The sequence below is a fragment of the Cyrtonyx montezumae genome, unplaced genomic scaffold (genome assembly GCF_038088225.1).
Source record: "Cyrtonyx montezumae isolate F1298 unplaced genomic scaffold, pur_monq_1.0 scaffold_6, whole genome shotgun sequence".
Classification (NCBI taxonomy): domain Eukaryota; kingdom Metazoa; phylum Chordata; class Aves; order Galliformes; family Odontophoridae; genus Cyrtonyx; species Cyrtonyx montezumae.
The window spans coordinates 15,775,372-15,781,371 of record NW_027072067.1 but is presented as its reverse complement, the minus strand read 5'-3'; the positions used below and the strand labels follow the sequence as shown (position 1 = coordinate 15,781,371).

Here is a 6,000-nt window from a genome sequence, read left to right as displayed (position 1 = left end):
GTTTACCAGAGCATCTGGTAGTGTTTATCTCCCAAGACGCAGGAGACTGCTGCTTTCATAGATATGTAACCAGAGTGGAAGCTTTAATCTTTGTTGATGTTGGACCTTTGGATTAGGAAAGTCACAATAGTGGAAAAGTTGAGACGAAATAATACTCTGTCAGAGCACAATTCTGAGGCAGCATCAGCAGAAAATGCTCCATGGCACAAGCTGCAGTTTCAGTTGTAGAATGGATGGGTTGGAACAGCCCTGACAGACCACCCAGCTCCAACCCCCCCCCCCCACAGGCAGGGCTGCCAACCACCAGCTCTAGGGAAGGTCCTGTAAGCTACAGAGGAGAGGGGCTGCTCCAAACTCCAGCAGATGCAGACCACGAGTGGTTGAGGTTTGGAAGCCTCTAGAGGGCGAAGGCTCTAAGTTGCAGCAGGAGATGGTGCTGAGCATCTCTTGCTCTCAGAGCACTAAAGATGCCTAGCCTGGCTTAATTAGCTGTCAAGAAGCAGTGCTGTCACCCAGAGGTGCAAAAGCACTGCAGAGGGCTGGTGGTAGGTGTCAGCAAGAGTGAGCGTGGTGCTCACAGCAAAGCGTTCTGCTGCTGTCCCTGGGGACAGGGCACGGAACCTGCAGGAAGGCTGTGCTGGGAGCAGGGGTGTGACTGCCATCCATGTGGCTGCTGCCTTCACAGCAACGAGTTCAGGTGCTAATACTGCAAATGCATCACAGATTTGGTGGTTAGTATTTCTTTTTTATGGCAACTGCATCTAATGTAATGCAGATTTCTAACTAAACCTCCTATTTCAGGTTTGCCCAGGTGCCTTCTATCGGGATAGATGCTAGCCCTCACCAGGTCAGTTGTAAACATGACTACAGACTTCTCAGGAAACAGCACTGTGTGAAAACCTTCACTTTGAGGATGAAGGTGACAGATAGGAGCTCAGCCTATAACTTTGCTATAGAGAAGGCTGCAGTGCACCAGGATAGGGAGCTAGCTGGCACAGGTAGGTGGCAGGCTGTCCTGCAGCACTGTGCCAAGCAGAGATGTGCAGCTGGCCTTTCCCAACCTTTGTGCCTTCACCCACTCACAGTGAGTAAGTGCTGAGAGAGCCCAGGCCTGCGTGGTCCTGCAGCCCCAATGGTGAGATGCTAACATGGCAACAAGGAGGTGATGGGTGTCACTGGGGCTGTGCTGTGATCACAGCGGAAGGGGGCGGGAGGAGCACCTCGAAACAAAGCCATCAGCAAAGGGGGCTCGTGCACAGAAGTCTCAGCCCGCTGCTTCCTGCATGCAAAAACGCCGTCTCAGCAGCACCGAAGCGGTCTGTGCACACATGCCAAACTTGTCATTTAGAAAAACTCAAAAAAAGCTCTGACAAATGCTGAAGCTGTTAGTTTTGACACTTCTGACATGAAACACTTTGATTTTTTCACTTTGAAACTACTTTGTGTTCAAAATGTCCTTTAATTTTATTTTCAAGCAAGGAGGGAGGGGGGGTTGTATGTCTTTTTTTTTTTTAATTTCCCTAAAAATCAAAATTGAAATGAAATCTTTGGATTGACTCAAAATGAAATTGTGCCTGGATTTCTGCTTTTGCCGGGCTTGCTCTCTGATGCTCGGGTTTGGCTTTGAGTCACCTTTTTATTTCCCCTGGATTTGCTGGTTGGTTTATCAAGGGCTGCAGAGAACGTCAGCCCTGGCTCAGCTGAGTTATTGTTTGGTGACTGTCAGTTCCAAAAACAAGAGCCTCACTTCTGCTTTCCAGGAGATGGAGTTCGTTTTGCATCTCGCTGGGATAGATACAAACCTGTATCTTTATTTTTTATTTTTTGCTGCAGAGGGTTTTGTTACGTTATCTGTTTAGACATTCCGTTATATGTTAGAAATGCGAATAATGACTGCTCCGTGCTGCTGAGCTCTCCTTCTTGGCACGGGAGCGGGATGTCGGGAGACACCTGGCACTGCTGACAGAGCGCTGAACTCGAATGCCTCGTGCTGTGACAGGGCAAGCCCAAATATTTTGGGAAGAGCCCTTGTTATGTTACTGCAGGGCCTGGTAGCACTGTGCTGGGGGACCTGCTCTGCGTCAGTACCGAGCTGATTGCTGCTGGTTGTTGGAGGAGCAGTGTGAGCTCTGGCACGGTGGCAGCTCTTGGGATGGAGGATTGGATTTGGGTGTTTCTTTCTGTAGGCACTGAGACTCAGGAGGAGGATGGGGGACCCTGATGGATACTGTTCTGGGGTTCAGGGAGTGCAAAGATGAAGTTCTGTAAGGAAAGTAAAAGTTAAGTGTAGTTCCTCTTTGTAGATCAATACAAACTCCTTCTTGGGCATTGAAGTACACTCTTGGATCTGTTTTCTTCCAACAGCTCCAACCCATCTCTTCTGGTGTACTTTGTGCACCTTCTGTACAGCCAGTGTTCAGCTTGTGGTGGCTCAGATTAATTGCCTGTAGACTTTCAGTGAGATTGGATATCTTCTGGTGTTTGCCAATTCACATATAGCACACAATTATATTCAGGAAGCAATGGGAGTTAAATGACATTAATTTCCATGAATATTCATTGAAGAATCGATACCAAATTCAGGCAGATGAATAGCGCAACACAAATCCAATGGCCATTTTTTTCCCCCTGCCTCCCCACCCCCCATTTCCTGGGAGAAGGCAATACACACTGTCTGGCAGCTGTGGGTACACGGCATTGGGCTGCGGAGTTCTCTCGGGGCAGCTCCTGATGCACTGGACTCTCAGCACATGAAGCAGAGCTGGGTGTGAATCCATTTGCAGCACTGCTTCATGTAGACTGTACATCATGTAGATGATGTAAGATGATGGTTAAATTGAAAAATTATCTATTTCTGGCTGCCGTCCTCATTTGGGTTATTTGTAACTTCCTTTAGTCAGACAAGCCAACTGAGGCCTTAGCTGTGTCGCCTTCGCTCTATCTTTGTGCCCAGTTTCCCCAGCTGGGAAAGCAACTCTAGCTGGCGCAGCTGCTGCTGCCAGCTCTGGGGTCAGCCAGTGCTTGTGGATAGAGGGCATGCCTGGGCCTTGTGGTTAAAGGATGTTCTTTATGTGTTCCCTCTCATGGGAACTGTTGAGTCAACCCTTCCCATCCTTAACATTATCTGGGCGACAGGAATCTTATTGTTCTTCACTTGTATATGCATACCTGGTGCTGGGCAGAGCAGCACCTTCTTCCTTTCCTACAGGTAACCGTTGCCTGATCCATCCAGACTCTAACTATGAAGGGAGAACCAACACGATGTGTTTCTCCTTAAAATGTACCTACCAGCTTCTGAGCAGGGATGTAGCCTGTAGCTCAGATTTCCATGCCTAAAGCTCAGGCAGGACCACGGCACGGTGCCACACACCCACCAGGAGCAGCACGGGGCTGGGAAACAGCCATGTAGTCACATGCTGTGGGGCCCCAGGACTTTGGGGCCTGGCTGCTGGGACAGCAGAGGTGTGGCATCCCAGTAGCTCGGAAAACATTCTGACTTTAAACCAAGGAACGCCTATAATTACAGAGGCGTCATCACCTTCATCATGTTTTTTCAGCTAACAAGCTGCAGTCGCAGCCTGTGTACAGCCCTGCCAAAACACACCGTGTTTGCTCCTGGGATGGTGGTGCTGGGGGTGGGAATACGGCGCATCCTTCTCCAGACACGTGTAAAATAATCCAGCAGTAAACAATTCAAGTACAATTAGCAGCGATGTTGGCGGAGGGAGCAGTCCCACTGCTGGTACTGCCTGTGGAATTAATCATGTTTTACAGCGCTGACGTACTGGTTTAGGTTTGCAGACTCAAAAACAGCAGAGAGAGTTTGTGATAAACAATGTTTATTCCAGGATGAAACGTACACCAAATATTTCTCAGAACAGTATGGGGAGGGGAGGGGGGCTTCAGGAAAGTTACCTGAATGCGCTCATTTATTATTTTCTTTTTCCTGCTGAAGAAATGGATGAACCCCAGCAGCTCAGAAGACCCCACGCTGCGCGGGGTTAAAGCTGGGGCTTCCTTTCTGTCGCGCAGCTCCGCTGTCCCACGACGCACGGCCCCAAACGTCGCCTCCGTAACTCTTTACTGAGAGCGATTTTCTCCTTCGCTGCGTCCAACAGCCCGGACGAGGTCCCGGGATGCTGCCCGGACGAGGTCCCGGGATGCTGCCCGCCCGCACCAGGTGCGCCGCGCTCCGTGGGGCGCTGCCGCCGGGAGGTGGCGCCGCGGGCCCGGCCCCGAAGCGGAGCGCGGCGGGGGGAGAGCGGCTCCGCGCCTGGGGGGGACCCACGGGGGTCCCCGTAACCGCCGTACGGAGCTGCCCCCCTCACATCCCCCATCCCGGAATTTTGTTCCGGCACCGCGGGAAGGCAGAACGCAAAAAAAAAAACAACCAAAAAACAAAATAACCCAACTGATAATAAATACCAAATCCGAAGGAGCGGGGAAAGAAAGAAAAATAGGTTCCGAGCGGCTTCCCGCGGTCGGGAGAAAAGAGTTTGTAGCGAACAAAGTCAGGAACTCGGGGCCGCCCGCTCGCTCGCAGCACCCGCCGCCCCCCAGCCCCGCTCGGGCTCCATCCCCCCCCCGCATCCCTCCGCGCTGCTCTCGCGGCCGCTCGGTGCCGGCTCTCCGCCGGGATCTGAAACTTTAGGGGGCCGCTCTCAGCTTCCCCCACCCGCCCGTCCCCCCTCCCCGCTCTGCGCGTCCCGCGGGGCAGTGCGGAGACCCCGGCGCGGGATGCGCAACTCCCGTGGAGCGGCGCCGCGTTCTGCTCCCGCACTCCCGCTCGGCGGCCGATGCGCGCCGCTGCGCACCCGCGCAATGCTGCCTGGGCGGGGGGGCTGGGGGGGTGAGGCGCGCAGGCTGCGCCCGCTTCGCCTCTCCGCGCAGGTAAGGAGGGACGCGCGTGTACCCGCGGGCCTAACCCCCTGGCCCTTTTCCCCTCCCCCCCCCCCACCCCCCTAAAGCCATCCGCGCAGCGTGCGGGACTGCGCGGCGTGCGGAAGGGGGGGAGGTTGGGGGGAACGAAAAGTTGCTGCGGGCCCGAGGATGCGGCGCTGCCCTGCGCCTGCCCCCACGCAAAACCCGCGCAGCGCTGCGCATCGCTTCGCCTTCCCCGCGCGGCCGCCCCCCCTCGCTCCGCAAGCCATCGCCCTCCGAGCTCTGCAACCCCCACCCCGCTTCTATTATTATTATTATTATTATTCCTCCCCCCAACCCCCCCCCCATTTTTCCCCTGCACCGAGCCTTGTTTACCCAGCAGGTGGATGTGACGTCAGAGACTGACAACAGCAAAAAATAACAACATCTCCCTCCGCGGGGGTGGCTCGGGCCGCCCCCAGCCCGCCCGGAGCGAGCGGCGGCGCGGGGCTGCGCGGGGCGGGGAGGGGGGGGCCGCGGGGCGGGGGCGCGGCGCGGGGCGGCGTGCGGGGCCCCGAGCGGAGCGGAGCGGAGAGGAGCGGAGCGCTCTATTGTTATTTACCGAGCGGCGGAGCACGCCGCCGCCGCCGCGCCGCGCCGCACGGGCTCGGCGTGCCGGAGGGACGGGAGGGAGGGACGGGACGGAGAGGCAGCCCCGAGCCGCTCCGCGCCGCCGCCCGCCCCGGGGCCGCGCCGTGCTGGGCTGGGGCCAGGCCGAGCGCTGCGGGTGAGTCCGCCGTCCCCCGACACTTTCCCCGCTCCTCCCGGGGCTGTTGCACTTCTGCCGCCGCCGCCGCCGCCGGCCCCACGTGTCCGCCCCCCCCACCCCCCCCCTATCCCTTTACCGCCGGTACCGGGAGGCGGCGGTGCGCGCCCGCGGAGCCCCCGCCCCCGGGCCGCGCAGCCGCCTGCACCCCCCGCCCGCCCACTTTGCAAACTTCCCCCCCCCCCCCCCCCCCCCCGAAAAAACCAAAGGCGGCCCCGTGCTGCGCGCGCCCTCCGCGCAGTGGGATGCTCCCCCCCCACCCCCCCCGCCCCTCCGCGTTGTCTGCGCGCATTCCGCCGGGTACCCCCGCGCCG

At 56.9% G+C, this 6,000-nt stretch overlaps 1 protein-coding gene across 2 annotated transcripts in view; it reads left to right on the top strand.

Moving 5' to 3' along the window:
• Positions 1–4,875: 4,875 nt before the first annotated feature.
• The window catches only part of FOXP1 (forkhead box P1), a 335,216-nt gene continuing 334,091 nt past the window's right edge, over positions 4,876–6,000 (top strand). The window contains exon 1 of one of the 2 annotated variants that reach the window (XM_065749241.1): positions 4,876–4,890. The gene's annotated coding sequence lies outside the window, so the exon portion shown is untranslated. Of the gene's footprint in view, positions 4,891–5,564; positions 5,648–6,000 lie in introns of those variants that run through there. The other variant, XM_065749239.1, reaches the window with a different exon arrangement.